This window comes from Panulirus ornatus, chromosome 8 (assembly GCF_036320965.1).
Source record: "Panulirus ornatus isolate Po-2019 chromosome 8, ASM3632096v1, whole genome shotgun sequence".
NCBI lineage: Eukaryota > Metazoa > Arthropoda > Malacostraca > Decapoda > Palinuridae > Panulirus > Panulirus ornatus.
The window spans coordinates 42,705,014-42,722,803 of NC_092231.1; positions in this window are offsets into that span (position 1 = coordinate 42,705,014).

Sequence of the window (17,790 nt, forward strand, 5' to 3'; positions counted from 1 at the left end):
CCTGGGCTCTTGTCTTTACCCTAACAAGGCGGAGTTCCACAGACAACGCAGACACTCACCGGGTTACATGCTGCACGTGTTCCCTATTCCGTAAGGCACATTATATCTTCCCTTCCAGTCCCATGCCATCTTTTCAAGCCTACTATGAATTCCCTTCCAGTCCTACTTCAACCATGCAGCCCCTTTATGCATTCACCTCCAGCCCTACTTCAACCATACAGCCCCCATTATGTATTCGCCTCCAGTCTTACTAAACCTTGCCTTCCAGTTCCTCCATAACTTCCCTTCCAGACTCATTTCATCCTTCCAGCCCCTTTATGTTCTCCATTCCAGTCTCATTATACCTTCCTTTGCAGTCCCTCTGTTACTTCCCTCCCAGCCCCACTTCATCCTTTCAAATCCACTATACCTTTCTTTCCAGCTCAGCTACAACATTGCTTCCACTCCCTCCCCATTTTCCAGCCTCTCTACGCCTTCCCTTCCAGCCCTACTATACCTCTCCTTCCAGCCCCACTATACCTCCCCTTCCAGCCCCACTATACCTCCCCTTCCAGTCCCACCATAGATACCTTTCCAGCCTCAATTCACCCTTTCAGTCCTATTGTATTTTGCCTTCCAGCAGGACTACACTTCCTCTTCCAGACCTATTATACTTTCCCTTCCATCTCCACTATACCTTTCCTTCCAGCCCCATATTATCCTTCTATACCTACTGTAGGCTCCACTTTAGTGCCACTACATCCGCTCCTCCACATCACTACACCCTACTCCACTACATCTAACCTCTCCACTTACGGCACCATCCATATCAACGCCCCTAAAGCTATCTCTTCGGCTCGATAACATCCACATCACCAGGCCCTCGCACAGGTAAGCCGTCCACCGCATTACCTTTACCTGTTCAGCTCCAACAGAGAGAGAGAGAGAGAGAGAGAGAGAGAGAGAGAGAGAGAGAGAGAGAGAGAGAGAGAGAGAGAGAGAGCAGCCAACTAGGGCACCAACCAGGAGTGGGATAATTCTTGCCAAAGTCTTGAGGATGGCAGCATATATGATACCAAAATAAAGAGAGCTGAGTTACAGTGAGAGTGAGAGGCCACAGATTTTTCCCATCCTGGAGGAGAGAAGAATAACGAGTGATTTGATTAGAAACTTTAAGTTTTTGAACCAGTTTGGTGATGTTATCAGTGAAGAATATTTCGAAAGATGCTCAGATAAAACAACCAAAGACTTTAACATGAAATTTAGTAAGAAACTTATTAGAAATTATGTAGAGAGTTGCTTTTGTTGTGTGAGAGAAGTGAATGAAAATGGAATTAGGTGATCGATGCAATTTTGAACACGGACAGCGATAGGAAGTTCAAAATCTTGCGTGAAAGAGGAAATTCAAGAGATGAGAAACCCTTTGAGTGTGGAACTCCCATGCTGTACCCTCACTCCTACAACATTATCCTCTCTTGCCTCCCACCTCCCTACAGTAGCTTTTCCAGCTTCCCTACACCGACTACTTCAGTCATCATATCCCCTCCTCACCAACCCTACCCACTACGTTCCCCACTACGAGACCAACGTCTCCCACTCCCTCACATCCTCTCCTTTATCCCATTTACACTCATCTCTCTAGTCCACACAACTACCACTACTCCAGCCATTCCAATTGTCCTTACAGTGTATCCTCCAGTGCCACTACACCTCCTCCCCCTTTCCCCAGCACCAATACAACCTACCCCCTCAGCTCAGCTATGATCACTCCATTTCAGCCGAGCTAACCATTTCGGTCCAGAAACAGCTTTATCATTCAGCTAGAATTTTATTTTAGCTTTCCCGTCCACAGTGTAAATTCCTCCAGGCCCAGTGCTTCCTGTTGCGACCTTATCAAGCCAATTCCTCCAGCCCCACTACACACAGACACACACACACACACACCTCTGCATCCTCATTAAAACCATTTCCCAAGGCCTATTAAAACCACCTTTACACTACCGCTTTCTAACCAACCCGACTGCCAAGCTTTATCAAGCAGCATGGGCGCGATCCTCTCTCTCTCTCTCTCTCTCTCTCTCTCTCTCTCTCTCTCTCTCTCTCTCTGAATATTGTTGTCATATTGGCAGATTTCTAGAACACTACTTGTAGAAAAAGACTTACTGACAAGGGCAGTCAACGGTTTAACTATCTCATTTTTCGCCTCCTTCAGCGTTCTCGGGTAAAACGTAACTAAGACCTGCCGTTTTATTTACTCTTATTCCATTTACGGTCACACCAGTGCTTCCAACGAGAGGAATGGACTAAAACTTAAAGGTCACCGAGTTCATTTGGAATGTACGAAAGAATTCTTTTTCATTCAACGACTTTACTGACGCATGGAATAAGCCCCCAGAACATATTGTTCAGATGAATACAGATAATGTGTTCAAACTCAGACTTGATTATCACCTGTCACTCTCCAGCATCGAATAATTCATTAAATCAATCATCATCATAACGTAGTGGTATATCATACTTCCCTCTCAAGCAAGGATCTCGCCTTGACCAGGCTGTGGTAACTTAACAAAATTAATTCATCCGTGTGACCTGCTTTAAGGGAACAAGAAGGAATCATTTTGTTACGCTTCCACATCAGAATGAATATAGACATGGTAAGTCGTAAGGCTGAAGCTCAAAGTTTATCCTTGCTGTTGTCTTCGTATCAAGGAGTGAAGGGAGGCATTTTGTTGATGATGAGATGCATGACATGTTTACGTTAATTCTAAATTCTGATTCACTATAGACATTTCATTCAGGAATATTAGTCCTGCAAGGTATTTTTTTTACTTCGTTTCCGTCCAGCGTGTTGCCGGAGGGAGTGGAGTGAACCTCTGCTTTGCTATCCCTTTCTTCTGTTTTCTTTTTTTTTTTTTTGAGCATTGCATTCCTTTTTCAGTAGTGTTAAGGCCAGACCAACTCGCTTGGACCTTGCAGTCTGTGTGGTTTGTACATATATGTAACACACCTCTCTCTCTCTCTCTCTCTCTCTCTCTCTCTCTCTCTCTCTCTCTCTCTCTCTCTCTCTCTCTCTCTCTCTCTCTCTCTCTCTCTCTCTCTCTCTCTCCTGCGAGATGAGCTGTAAATCCGCTCGTCACCCCCTCCCCTTCTCCGATGAAAATGACCTCACCACCTGGATGCGAGAGCTGGGCATTTCAGACCTCGCCTCGCACCCCCCCAGTGTGCAACCCGACGGTTAGATTCGCCGACCGGCGTCACCCACACGATCATAGTCCCATTTATCCCCATTCAGGCACATAACGAGCGGGACGGCCTGGGGGTCAGAGCATCAGTTAAAACACTTTACGTGTTAAGTGGGTCTATTGCTAAACTGATAGCGCTGTGTGACCCCGAGAATTTGACGTTCATGTAGGCCGTTTACGCGAGGGACTTCGTTGAAATTTTCGTCATCGTGCATTTTTAGAACATTAGTTTTATATCTCTGCCTTTCTGATATCATCTACGAGGTCTCATCTCTCCATCCTCGTCGAATCTGAGTACCCTTCTTTATGGTTCTTATTTGGAAAGGTTATATGATCTATTATCTTCGGTAATAGCAAGATTTCAACTCCATTGCTCCCGGGTGACGTGCAGTGTCGTCGATGCTTGATTTCGAATGGAATCTAACTCCAGTATTGCCTCACTTTTCACGCATCCCCAATAGACGATGAGACGCCATCCTAGTCACACCTACCCGGGCGCTGCAACGTACGCGTCACCAGTACACGATAACGTATGATCTCAGTACACCTAATACACCTCTTACACTACACTCTTCAGCAAATCATCATTCTTTACTTCCACTGGTGTATGAAGCTCAGGATGTTGCCAGCCTGGAGATACAGCGTATCTTCATGATGTGCCAGACTTGTATATACAAGACCGACAGCCTAGCACCAGCTAGGCTATGCTCGTTGCTCATCGTCCGTTAGAGTCATCAGTAATACAGAGCCTGTATGCCTTGACACCAGACTACAGTGTTCAGTTTTTCTGAGAGTTTAACAAGAGTCTTGTCCTTGTTTTTACGTGTGTTGGGTCTGTGCAAGTTTGTGCTTCCATGGTCATCTGTAATAAAGGCCCCAAGTCTCTGGTCTTACCGGAAATGTTGAAGCTCTGAACTCACGCAGGTCATTCCCCTTTCTTGCCCACCTGTTAAACGTATGGGACCTTATTTTTACTCGCTGTGGGGAGCACAATACCGGCGCATTCTTCTCACACGGTAAACAAGATTCTCATACCCTGGAGCACGTCTGAAAGTATATGGTTATAGATCCCTGGAACCGTCAGGGAATATGAGCTCACCCACATAATGGTCTTAGCGTGAAAAGATCTCGGCTGGAGACGCGCCTTATCCCCTGACCCAGCCAGAGAGGAAAAGACTTGTGCAGGAAATATAAGGCTCTCGTTCTCTTGGTCCTCGCCCTGACAGTATAACGTCCCCAGTGGGCCTGACCTGGAAATATTAAGTTTTCTCTGCCACGGTTCCGCTGGAAAGCTAAAGGTTCCCACTTTCCAGCCCTCGCCCGCCGGGAAATATATGGCTTTGAGCTACGTGGTCCAGGAGACCCCCAAGACGGCCGATCCAGCAGTGGTGGCAAACTCTCTGGTCCTCGACTGCAGCCTACCGGCGCCGCAGGAGAACTTCCTGTAGATGTAGCTACGACCGGGCAAAGTGGTAGGTACGAAGTGGAACGCGGGACGTTCTGCAAGACATAAGTGAATGTGAAACAGATCCAGATACTTTATGGAGGTGGACGAGAAGGATGTGCAATAGACCAGAGGTCTGGTCCACTGCAAACCTTCTGCTGCACCTAACTGTTCAGCACACAGACACAGACACACTGAAGGAAAACAGACGACCTGGCAAAAACAGACTCGAGGAAGAGCAATACATCCCTTCCCCCTTTCCCCGTTGGTGCAAGTAATAAAGATAATAAAGACAGGGAGTCAAAGAGAAACTCGAAAAAGATAGACCCGTCCAAAGAGAAGGAGCGACGAGGGAGTGCAAGAGAGAATGATATATTGACACTGTTTGGCTGTAGATTGCAGGCAACAGGGAGCAGCAGCAGTGGGTCAAACAACAGCCATAAATACGGGTCAGGAGCCATGACCTGTCAGAGGTCACGTTCCCTGGCAGGGCACCCGAGGACCACTCAGCGTCAGAAACCGAATTAGTTGAGAACCCCCCCCCCCCCAACTCTCACTCTTTCTTTGTAAAGGGAAAGCCGTCTCCCGTTCTGCGTTTTCTGTGTGAGGTAGAGCTAACATCCAGTCTATGTGAGGTCATCTATTCTACCCTTATCACCAGCCCTTCTTACTGTTCCTCACCAGTGGCCCTTATCACTGTTGCTCACCAGTAGCCCTTATCACTGATTTAATCAGCGGCCCTTATCGCTGACCTTTACCAGCGTCCCTTATCGCCTTTTCTCTTCAGTAACCCTTACCACTGATCTTCTCCAGCGGCCCTTATCACTGTTCCTCACCAGCGGCCCTTATCAGTGACCCCTCATCAGCGACCCTTATCACTGTTCCTCACCAGTAGCCCTTATCACTGACCCTCAACAGTAGCCCTTATCACTACTTCTCACCAGTAGCCCTTATCACTAACCCTCAACAGTGGCCCTTATCAGTGTTCCTTACCAGTGGCCCTTGTCACTAACCCTTAACAGTGGCCCTTATCACTAACCCTCAACAGTGGCCCTTATCCCTATTCCTCAGTAGTTCTCCGACCATCACCTGTTACCGGTTCCTTTTCCCACCATCACTGTACATTTTTCACCATCATCCCTCACCAGCACCCCTCACCATTACCTCCTGCCAGTATTCCTTTACTCTAGACTTCACGAACACCCCTCGCCAATGTCCCTCATTAAAACCAATCTTTACCACCGACAACACCATCTCCACCCTTCACTATCGCCCCTCACAACCGCCCATCACTACCACCCTCAAACTGATGGTGAGGAAGTCCAGTCCTCCTGCAGAAGGAAGGCTGGTGGAGTGGCGGGATGAAGGTCTGAAGGCAAACCAGTGACCCAGCGGTGAGTGGACCAGACGGACGCTCCCTCCTCTATACGTCACCCAGGATATTTCTGCCACCATTCAGGCTGGTCGCCCAGCCCAAGTTATCATCCATGGAGCCACTCGAAATCAGGATCTCAAAGCCACTAAGTCGTATAAGAGTTTCAGTGATGGAATAGATGTGGATCAATTACAATAGAATTATAGAAATCAGAGCAGATTGAATAGTACTGGTATGGTGAGTTTCATTTATGTTTAAAACGATGCTTGCAAAGTTATTGCCATAGAAATGGTTCTGTGTCGGTTCAGTCTACGGAAATTATCCTTTGGTCTTTTAAATCTTTCTCACTTCGAGGCCAAGTCCGCTTCCATAAGATGCAGAGAGGTGCGAAATAGTGACAATCTTGCCAACTGGTCTGCAGGAGGCTTTACTTGTGAAGCACAAGGCTCATTGTGCGCCCATATCATCCTCTACTGAACATTTCCCCCGGTAGGATTTAAGTGTTGGTTCAAACTGCTTCTACTGCCAGTCCTGAGTGGCCCGCTGGCACGCTGGAGCACCACCTGATGGACCTGTCCTGAGTGGTCTTCTGGCTCTCCGAACCCCCTCCTGAGGGAACTGTTTGGAGTGGTATGTTGGCACTTCGCCACCCACCCACTCCACCCCACTCCACTCCACCCACTAACCTGAAAGACCTGCCTGGAATGATCTGTTGGTATCCTCCACACACAACAAGCTGGTCCATTTTAGCTGTTTTCCTTCCGGCTGTTGAGCCAGAGGGAGTGGTGGGTAGGGAGGAGCGTCGGAACCTACGATACAATCACTGTCCTCCAGCGGATAACTTCGTTATAGAACATCAAGTCTCCTGTTATTTGTCCTCTGTATGTGCAAGGATCCTGCACTCCCGATTCCCCCAGCTGACGGAGCTGGAAATCCTTCTAACAGCGAGAATCCTTTCTTGAAGGACTCGCGCACCAGGCCCCTACGACAGGGATCCGGGAATCCTAATGAAAGTCCGGGAGAGACTTGAAGGAGCTGAGGGTCCTAGCAGTAGTCCAGGCCCTACATTTCAAGGACCTGGAGATCTATTGGTAAGTCCAGGTCTCCACTTGAAGGATCTGAGGATCAGGCTGGTACAGCTGCTGAGATCCTAGAACCCTCTTGGGAAAGGTTTAAGGATCACTCTTGTTGCCTTCTCGTGTCGCCTCTTCCAGCCTGGGTATTCTTGAGTTGTTTTCCAGATGCTGAGCAAAGCCTCGTTTGATGTGTTTTCTTCAGTGTGTGTGTGTGTGTGTGTGTGTGTGTGTGTGTGTGTGTGTGTGTGTGTTCACTCAGCTCCTCCAAACCTTTCGAGATTTTCAAAAAATTTGCCTGACATACTGATGTGAGCGACCAGAGTGGTGATTTTTTTTTTTTTCATTTGTGATTTTGAAGAATAAGGAAAGAGGTGGAAGGCAAGACGAACCTGACAAGATTTACAAATTTTCGTTTTTCGTTATTCATTACGATATATGATTCTCTTCTCTCTACTGTCACTGGTAGAAGTATTAAGGACCTTTAAGAGAGTGCAAGAATCGAGATCATCATCAGATATACTAATCCGGCAGCCCAGTTATTTAGGGGAAATGTTTCGCTTTCTGTTGTTTTTTTTCCGCCGTGAAAGAAAACGCACAAAGGTAGATTAGAATGGATAAAGTTAATCCTGGATAAATGTGTTGGGAGTGGGCGGCCGTGTATCCAGCTGTCTGTGTGTCTCAACGCCTCTGGAAATATTGGAATGGGACGCGACAGGTCTATGTGGCCCATGAAAGGGTGAATCGCGCGTGAAATTCATGGTCCTGTCTTTACGGTCAGAGGTGAAGAGTTCACGTTTATTCGGCATTCGCCACTGCGGTGCCACTTGGCCTCGAGTGCCTCTGCATCGAAAAGGCAGACTGCTGTTCCTGGAAGATGTAGGATTACCAAAGGTTCTGATTCGGCACGAAAGGATGCTCTCTTGGACGTTCTTCGTCCTATACATAACACTCACTCCGAGGCTCTCTGAGCTAGCGGGAGAGAACTCTCATCTCGAGGTTCTGTGAGGGGGGGGAATAGAACTCATGAGAAAGAAAGAGATATCTCAAGCCATCCTTATCATACCTATGTGTACAGGGCTGATAGATCTATGGCATTACCTAGCCTTTAAGGGTCAGACTTCAGGGTCGCACCGTCGTAATCAGGGTCCATAATGCCGTGCTCACCGGATGTAAACACGGGAAGAGGGAACCTGTATGTAATGTCTTGTAGGTGTCTCATATAATCCAACAGATGTACAATATTCATCTGTTGGCCGATATTATCACAACGTCCCCTGAAAATATCAGCAAGTTTCGTCACAGGAAACAAATGCACAAAGGTCTGATAAGAACTGTTGTTTTAATTCAACTGAATATGGTTGAATACGATCTTTCTCTGCATGGTAATGATTCTCACTTGTTCCACTTCTCCAAGCATTTCATAGAGAGATCATAAACGTACGGTGTCGTTGTTCAGTTGTGATAATGTCTCCCTCTATCCATTACTGTGCCAGACTCCCAGATCAATGAACTTGAAGAAGCTGACGCGCTTTCCGACGCATTTCCAAGGAGAATGTACAGCAAAGCAAGACCAACCAAGCATTTACTGCATCATAAACAACCTCCCCGTAGAAGCTAGAAATTGGGCCTCACATAAAGCTGGCGACAGAAGCGACATGTTCGTTCAATTTCTTGTTGGAAATTGAATTTGCGTCTTTCTGTGGCGGCGTTAGCGGCCTTCCATCCTCACCCTTCACTGAGGTCCGCCATCCTAATCCTTCACCCTTGTCCCTCGCGTAGTACATCACCCTGATCTCTCACCCTGGTCCCTCACCCTAATCCCCTTCCAGACTCCTAATCCAGGCTGATCTTTGTTTCTTTCCTTGGTCCTTCGACCTGCCTCTGACACTCTACTGTAGTCACCTCTCGCCCTAGCCCCTCACCCTATACCTCATCATGATCACCTTACCTCCTCACTCTTGCTGACGCACCACCCTCACATTCCATCCGATACTGACAGCTCTCTAACCTCCTGCCCGATATCGCTCCCTCACCCGATATATATGACTCACAACTACACACTTGAGCCCTCCTTTAACCGATGCTGAACCTCTGGAACACCGAGACATCACCTCAGCAATGGCCTCTCGCCGTCTTCTCTCACCTCCTAGTTATGACGCCACGATCCCTGGCGCCTAACCACCCCACTTGCAACACCGCTCTTTATGGACGCCCTCTCTTGCCCCACTCACCTACTTCACCCTTGAGCATATGCTCGACTGTCCTCAGCAAAGCTATTGCCTGAAGCAATGGACAAGGGCGCTGGTGCGGACATTGCCACGTCTTTACGGCTCACTCCTCGCCATAACACTTACCCTGCGCACGAGTTATGAACAGACTGAGCCTTGTGGGAGCAACTGACTCGGGAACACACTTCTTTACCCTCCTCAGTAATTCATCTATGCATCATGATTAACTCCAGTAAGAGTGGTAGAATGCTACAAGAAACTGCTTCCAGAAGCAGGAAGTGCAAAGGCTATCAGTACCTTCAAGTTAAGGGTTGACAAATACATCACTGACAGCTATTATGTGATCCAGCTTCGACAAGAGACGTTTAAACTTGCCTTTCTTTTTCAAAGTCCAGCCCCAGTGCAGCCACTTGAACAACTGGTAGCCAACTTTCCACGATCAGACTTTCCCATAAACTTTTCCTGGTAGCATATATTCCCCTTATCACATAGTGGTTCTTCCATTTTTATCCACCTGCCGCCTGTTGAGCAGGAGGGTGAGGTGGATGGAAAAGTGACATTTACTTTACTATCATATTTCTACCACAACTCAGGCCAAGAAAGCCTAAATTTTCCTCATAAAAAGTCAACAAATTTCCAGCTGTCTAACCTTCCCATGTCCAATTTCACAGAGAGAATGAGGTGGTATATGCAGCATCTGAAATCACCCATACTCATCTTTCTCCCACGCCATGTGTTCAAGTAAAACACAGACACTCCCACACGTATAAGAGGACCTCATGCTTTTTCATTTTTCACATTGAATTGATTCGTCGATTGAGGCTAACGTCTCCATTGACGCCTCCTCTAAACACTAAGTGTTTACACTGTATTCCTTCATTGAAAATTCCTCTGGCATCTTCCTCGGACACATCCCTTGTCCTGAGCAACTCTCTCGCTACATTAATCCATTTCCTCCTTGATCAGCCTCTCCATTTTAAACCTTCGACTTTAAGATATATATTCATTATTCTCTTATGCACCCTATATAGCTATGTCGTCCTAACTGAGTTTTATTCTTGCGTCTTCCTAATGATTTCTTCAGATCACACATCTTTCTAATGTATGAGTTTCCGATCTCTTCCACCATCACAAACAGCCTCGAAAAGACCCAAAGGTCTGTTACTATTTGAATTCCTTCGTATCCCTTTGTATTCCTTTGTATTCTCACATCTCCATTCTCCTATCTGTCTCTATTCTCTTGATTCTAACTATACTACAAAAGTCGTCCATTTTCACCGTTCTTATTTTTAACCTACCTTGACCTACACAGACTTGGCTTTCACACCCACACACCAATGCTGGGAAAGTCCTCTCTCATGCAAGGTTCTTACACACTTCAGGCTTGAATTTCCCTCATCCACCAAAGGTTTCACTACACCTCCTAATCTCCTCCCTAATCCCTCTACTCTTGACTGTCCATTATCTTCTTCACTGAACTTTGTTACTCGATATCTTAAAATAATCTACAACTTCCAGTCTTTCTTTGAGCAGACTAATCTTGCAATATGATTTTCCCTTTCCCGTCAAAAACTAGCTCTCTCTCTCTCTCTCTCTCTCTCTCTCTCTCTCTCTCTCTCTCTCTCTCTCTCTCTCTCTCTCTCTCTCTCTCTCTCTGCGTCCTCCACACCCCTCCTGCTGCATATATCATCGAAACGACGACACCATTCTATCCAACCCTTCCTCCCGATTTAACTAACAACACAGCGTCATCTGCAAAGAGCAGCTGTGGCAACTTCTATTCTATTCCTCCGTGATTAAGTATCACACCGCTCTTATCCCCACGTCGCATCATCTCGCGTAAAGTCCCACCCACAAAATTTGAGAATCATGGTGACATTTATTCCCGATCATTTACTCACACCGCCACCTAGCCTCACACGAGCACTACCTCCCTCACCAAAGACCTTAACAGCGTTCAGAATCCTTCCCACGGGTTCTCTTCTTCACATTATCATCTGCCTTTTCTAAATCTACGAATTCGCCACATACCTTCTCCTTCCAGGAACCTTTCTCTACTACCTGGTCTAGCGTAGAGGTCGTACCTACACATCAATTTCCCCTGACCACGGGCCATTTTCTTAGTCGCTCAGGAGCTCGTAAACAACGTTCTTAGCTGGCTCCCGACACTGAGGTGCGTTTCGTAGATGCGTTTCGTGGATGCGTTTCCAAGGCCTCTCACTCCCACAGTCGATTACATGCTCCCCATTGACGAAGGGACAGGTCTCGAAACCCTACCTTGTCCTTTACCAACAAGGGGTTCGCTAGTCCTTTTTATTTAGACCATGAGCTACAGAGGGGAAATGAGGAAGAGAACTTAGATGACCTAAAGCCAAGTACGAATTGCATTTGTTTCATTCTTCGCCGTTTCTTGCGTTGGCGAGGTAACGCCTGGAAATAACAAAGTGCGACCTCATTCGCTAACGTCCACTCTCTGTCTGTCATGCATAATCCGCTGGAACCAAAGTCCCCTATCCATAACCCAAGCCCTATAGACCTTTATGTGGTTTATAAATGGCCACTTCATACGCTTTCCATTGTTCTTCATCCCGTGCACGTCCCTCATCCTCCTGCATGCTCAGGTAACAGTAACTCGAAGCCTCCTTCACTCAATCCTATCTCGTTCTCGGCTTCCCCATATCCCTTGATCTATCAACCTCAGACAAGTATCTCTTCTTAGCCTGTCTCTCTTCGCTCAGTCTCCATATCTCAAAAACATATCAACACACTCGCTTTAGTTCTTTTATTCATACTCTACTCATCACCCCTCCTCACACCACATATTGTTTCTAGGTATTTCGTTTTCAGTATATCCAACCTCTTCAGCCCTTTTGCACCTTGAGCCCAAATCCTGCACCCATATAGCGCTGTCGGATCTACTATACTATCTCAAATAATCATCTCTGCCCCCACAAAGAACGATTTCTCTTTCCACACACTTCTCACTCTGCACGTAGGACTTTTTGCCCCTCATGCACCTTGTCGTCCACTTTGGTTCACATACTTCCATCTGTTGCCATGTTCAGTCACACATATCTAAAGCGCTCCATATCCTCCAGATTCTCCACATTTTAGAATCACAGTCAAACCAACCTATCAGGCTTCCTCTGCTGAATCTCATCACCTTACTTTCATTCACATTGACTTTCAACTTCCTCCCTTCACCGAAACCAAAACACGAACTTCTACAGTTTCTCACTCGAGTCTGCCACCAGAACCGTGTCATCTGTAAACAGTAACTGACTCACCTCCTAGGCCTCAGCCCACCTCAAGCATACTGTAGATCCGTCTCATTCTACAAAACTCTCACATTTACCTCCCTCACTACCCCTATCCATACACAGATCAAACAACCATGGCGACATCACACACTCTTGACGCGGACCTATCTTGACCCGGTACTGCTCGCCTTTCTCCCTTCTTATAAAGTGAGGTAGGATGAGGCTGGGTAATACCAGCTATCTGCAGTCATTCCCAGCATCTCTACCGACCTCTCCACACGCTCCTAAAGATGATTTGACGAATTCAGATCGAAAAGTTGAGACAAACCTTGGAGGTATCCTGCACATCCTCCCCACCCATATCAAAAGAGATATTAGACAACTTGAAAAATTCAGAGCATCTGATGAAAAAAATTTTTTTTTTTTTACAGAATATGTTTTACAAAAAGGAATGCTGCCAACACACACACACACACACACACACACATATATATATATATATATATATATATATATATATATATATATATATATATATATATATATATATATATATTTTTTTTTCCGCTGTCTCCCGCTTTTGCGAGGTAGCGCAAGGAAACAGACGAAAGAAATGGCCAAACCCACCCCCATACACATGTGTATACATACGTCCACACACGCAAATATACATACCTACACAGCTTTCCATGGTTTACCCCGGACGCTTCACATGCCTTGATTCAATCCACTGACAGCACGTCAACCCCGGTATACCACACCGATCCAATTCACTCTATTCCTTGCCCTCCTTTCACCCTCCTGCATGTTCAGGCCCCGATCACACAAAATCTTTTTCACTCCATCTTTCCACCTCCAATTTGGTCTCCCTCTTCTCCTCGTTCCCTCCACCTCCGACACATATATCCTCTTGGTCAATCTTTCCTCACTCATTCTCTCCATGTGCCCAAACCATTTCAAAACACCCTCTTCTGCTCTCTCAACCACGCTCTTTTTATTTCCACACATCTCTCTTACCCTTACGTTACTTACTCGATCAAACCACCTCACACCACACATTGTCCTCAAACATCTCATTTCCAGCACATCCATCCTCCTGCGCACAACTCTATCCATAGCCCACGCCTCGCAACCATACAACATTGTTGGAACCACTATTCCTTCAAACATACCCATTTTTGCTTTCCGAGATAATGTTCTCGACTTCCACACATTCTTCAAGGCTCCCTTGATTAGTGTCCTTGATTAGAGAATCAATTGTCCGTATCATGTCAGTTGATATAAAAGGAAATACAACCTGCGCCCAGTCATCAAGTGACTGACCCCTTCCATGTACACTTTCCCAGACCTAACCCCCGTCCTCTCTCTCTATCTCTCTCTCTCTCTCTCTCTCTCTCTCTCTCTCTCTCTCTCTCTCTCTCTCTCTCTCTCTCTCTCTCTCTCTCTGGCATCTCCTGATGAAGCGCGTCACCTTCCATCTCATTCGTCCTCATTTTTCAATGTCCCATGGCACCATGTCTTAGACTTCACAGAACCTCCTCCTAACACTGGTCTTTACATTTGTAGTAGAACTCCCCTTCCTAACGTAGTACGATCATAAAGACCTTGGTCAGCTGCATTGTTGGTTCGATTTGTGTTTCGTCTCTCGGTCCTGTACAGCTAACCTCTGATCTCTTCTTGCGTCCTCGTCCACCACACGGTCAAGATAAAAAAGAAAAAAGTACGACATGATCACTTTCTCCTGCAGGCGCATCATATTTGATGTGTTGTGTTTCCACGCTGTGTTCTGTGACAAGATCAAGCAGTGATGTTGTGTCATACCCCTTACACATCGTATGCTCCATGACGACGTGTTGACACAGGAAATTCTCCTTTATATAGTCGACAAACTTGCATTTCTATGTCATCCTATCTCGAGCATTCATGTTCTCCCGGTCTACATCCCTGCAATTGGCAATGCCTCATTATCAGTGGTTTACAATCTTCATCGACGGAACGTCCCCGCTTCTCTCACTACACTAACCGTTCCTACATTGTAATCATTGATGCACATACGGTGGATCGCCGTAGTTCCGTGGAAGGTCGTGTGTTAACGTCACCACCGTACACATTCTTCCCACTGTGATTTTTACTCATTATGTACAGTTTGAAAGTGCCATCCATGACCTTCTCCAAGAATTTTGTTGCCCTTTATTAAGAAGACTGATCCCCTAACTCCTTTACCTTCCCTGTCTTTCTTGTTATTGTGCTTTCCTCCGAGCTGATTAGGTTAGAGCCTAACTAGGGGCTCTTAACCTTTTCGTGTATGTGGTACACTCAGAGACACCTACTGTGTCTGTGGACCACCTTCAGCATACACCCAATATCATATCAGGTCAGAAATCATGTTCAAGAATAAATAATGCCACCTAAACCCTTACAAGAGACAGAAGTGATGGTCAAAGTCATTCATTTATTTTCATCCTTCTGTGGACCACTGAGAAATGGGACGTGGACCAGTTTGAGATCCCTTGGGTAAGACTTCAGTCCCTTTGTGAGTTTAGCCTCCACCACACCAGTGCTACCCGTAACGTTGTCCTAGAATTCCAGATCCTTCCCATTTGCCAATATTCCGTCTACATTAGTGTGTAAAGTCTTCAGTCTACAGCACTTGACGCTAATTAGTTCAATCCCCGCTTTGATGATGCTCACCGTAACCTGATACGATCCACCTCTGCCTCAAACCAGCTTTATCTAGTTTTCTCCATTTCCTCTCATGCTTGGCGGTCTTAACATACACTCCTTTGCACTCCTCCCTACTGACAAGTGCATATGACTGTTTCATCACCTGCTAACTACACACTTTCTTGGCGAGCATTGCCTGATAAGGATATACGATATTTAGTTCTGTTGTTCGTATGTTTATACGAAGTGTTAGTTGTATAGGGAATTTATAGATTTTTAATTACCTACGATTTACGGTGAAAGACAAAGTCTCTTCCCGGTTTCGTCCGATGATTATTTACATCTGGCGAAACGTAATGAATGGTTTCCTTCATTCTTTGGCAGTTGGCAAGTCTGGTTACGATGAAGCTTCATATGTGTCGTTGGTTTGGATCAAGGTTCGAATAATTCTGGGCGAATTTACGTATCTGCTCGTTGTCTGTGACTTAACATGGGTACCATGGTCAGTCAGTTTAGAAAAATCTAAAATTTGTTGGTAGATATACGGAAAAATGAGATATCACATTGTTTTTATATAGCTATATCTCGAAAAATTCAGTGACGCATGTGTCGAAGCACTGCTCAGAGATAGCAACTGTTCGTATTGGGCTTGAATGCGTGCACCAGAATATATCAGTTGCATAATTTTTATGATACCTCCCAGGATGCTTATGACAGTTTCCTACCTTGTAACTGTAGATGCAGATGAGAAAATTCTGTGTAGCATGATGATTGCTATATCTAGACTGTTTCCTGTTGAGCCCATTACAATTCCCAAAGTAAAACTGTCAGCAGTAGTGCTGGCAGTCAAAGTGGATGGCATGCTGTCAACGAAGATGAAGTTGGAATTGCAAGTGTAGACTTTCTGGACTGACAGTATGATACTGCTACAGTACATCAGAATCCGAACCAAAGGATCTACACATTTGTAAGAGAGTTGCTACAATGTACGATGGTTCTTTTTCCAGGCAGTGAAAGTATGTACTTACTAAATCCAATCCAACAGATGATGCTATCTAAGGCATAGATGCTGAGGAGATGATATCTACTATGAGATGGAAATGGGTCATAGTTCTTCTGGATGAAAGAAGAGTATTGACCTGTGGAACCAGGTAAAATTCTAAACAAGTTGAAAAATGACTTGGAAGTTAATGTAAAGTCGCATGCATTGGTATCAAATCCTCGGGATTGTTCCATGGATAGATAACTCAATTTGTACTCTTACTGGTTCAGCCTTAGGAAGGAGGTGGCCTGGATTCATAAATTTCTGAGTTGGTTATCACCCTGTAAATCATGCTGAGAAAGTGCAGCTTGTGACAAGGATGTGGGGACACGGAAAATCATGATCTTATAAGGGATTCTCAACGTGAGTTTACCAAAGGGAAGTCATGTCTCAGTAACCTTCTCTCCTTTTTTAGTAAAGTATTTGAAACTTTCGACCAGGGTAAGAGTTATGATATTGTGTACTTAGACTTAAGTAAGGCTTTGGACAAAGCACCTCATGAAAAATAGCGACACACGGCATCAGGAGTTAGGAATCTAATTGGATGAGGGCGTGGCTCACTAACAGAAAACAGAAGGTATGCATCAACAGAGTTCCATCGGACTAGAGCAATGATCCAGTGGTGTTCCTCAGGGGTCAGTCTTGGGACCGCTTTTGTTCGTTATGTATATTAAAGATTTGGATAGGGGAATAACCAGTGACAAGTAAATCTGCTGATACAAAAATAGAGGCTGTATTATGGTTCATTAATTGGACTTTAGCAATAAAACTCCTCGAGTATTATTGCAACTTTATCTTGCGTTGGAGAGACCACATTTGGATTATGTGGTACAGTTTTGGGCTCCGTGCAATGCAGTTGATATAGATTGCTTAGAGACAGTATAAAGGAGAATGACAAAAATGATCCCAGGAATTAGAAAACTCACTTATGAAGAAAGGTTAAAAAGGCTGAATTTACACTCATTTAAGAGGAAGAGGGCTAGAGGGGATATGACTGAAGTTCTTAAATGGGTGAAGGGCATTAATAAAGGTAACATTGACAAAGTTCTTAGAATGGTGCCACCGGACAGGACAAGAAATAATGGATCTAAATTACAAAAAAATAGATAGAGGGGAAAATATTGGCTCGGGAATAGGGTAGTAGATTCATGAAATACGCTTCCCACTAGAGTAGTGGAAGCGAGGTCTTTAGGTAACTTTAAACGAAGGTTGGATGTGTTTATGGGTTCAGGCGGTTGGTTTTAGGGTGGATAGACTTAGGACCTGCCTAGCATGGGCCAATAGGCCTCTTGCAGAGTCCTCATTTCTCATGGAACTAAAGCAAGCAGGGTGTTATCATCAGATACCTTCAGAGAATTCACTTCCCACAGAAGGTGTATTGTCTGGACAAAGGATATGGAGGTTGTCCCTAAGAATAGTCCAGTTTATAATCCTATTTAGAGCCATGTTGGCCTTGTCAGAGTCAGAGGACAACTTTCGG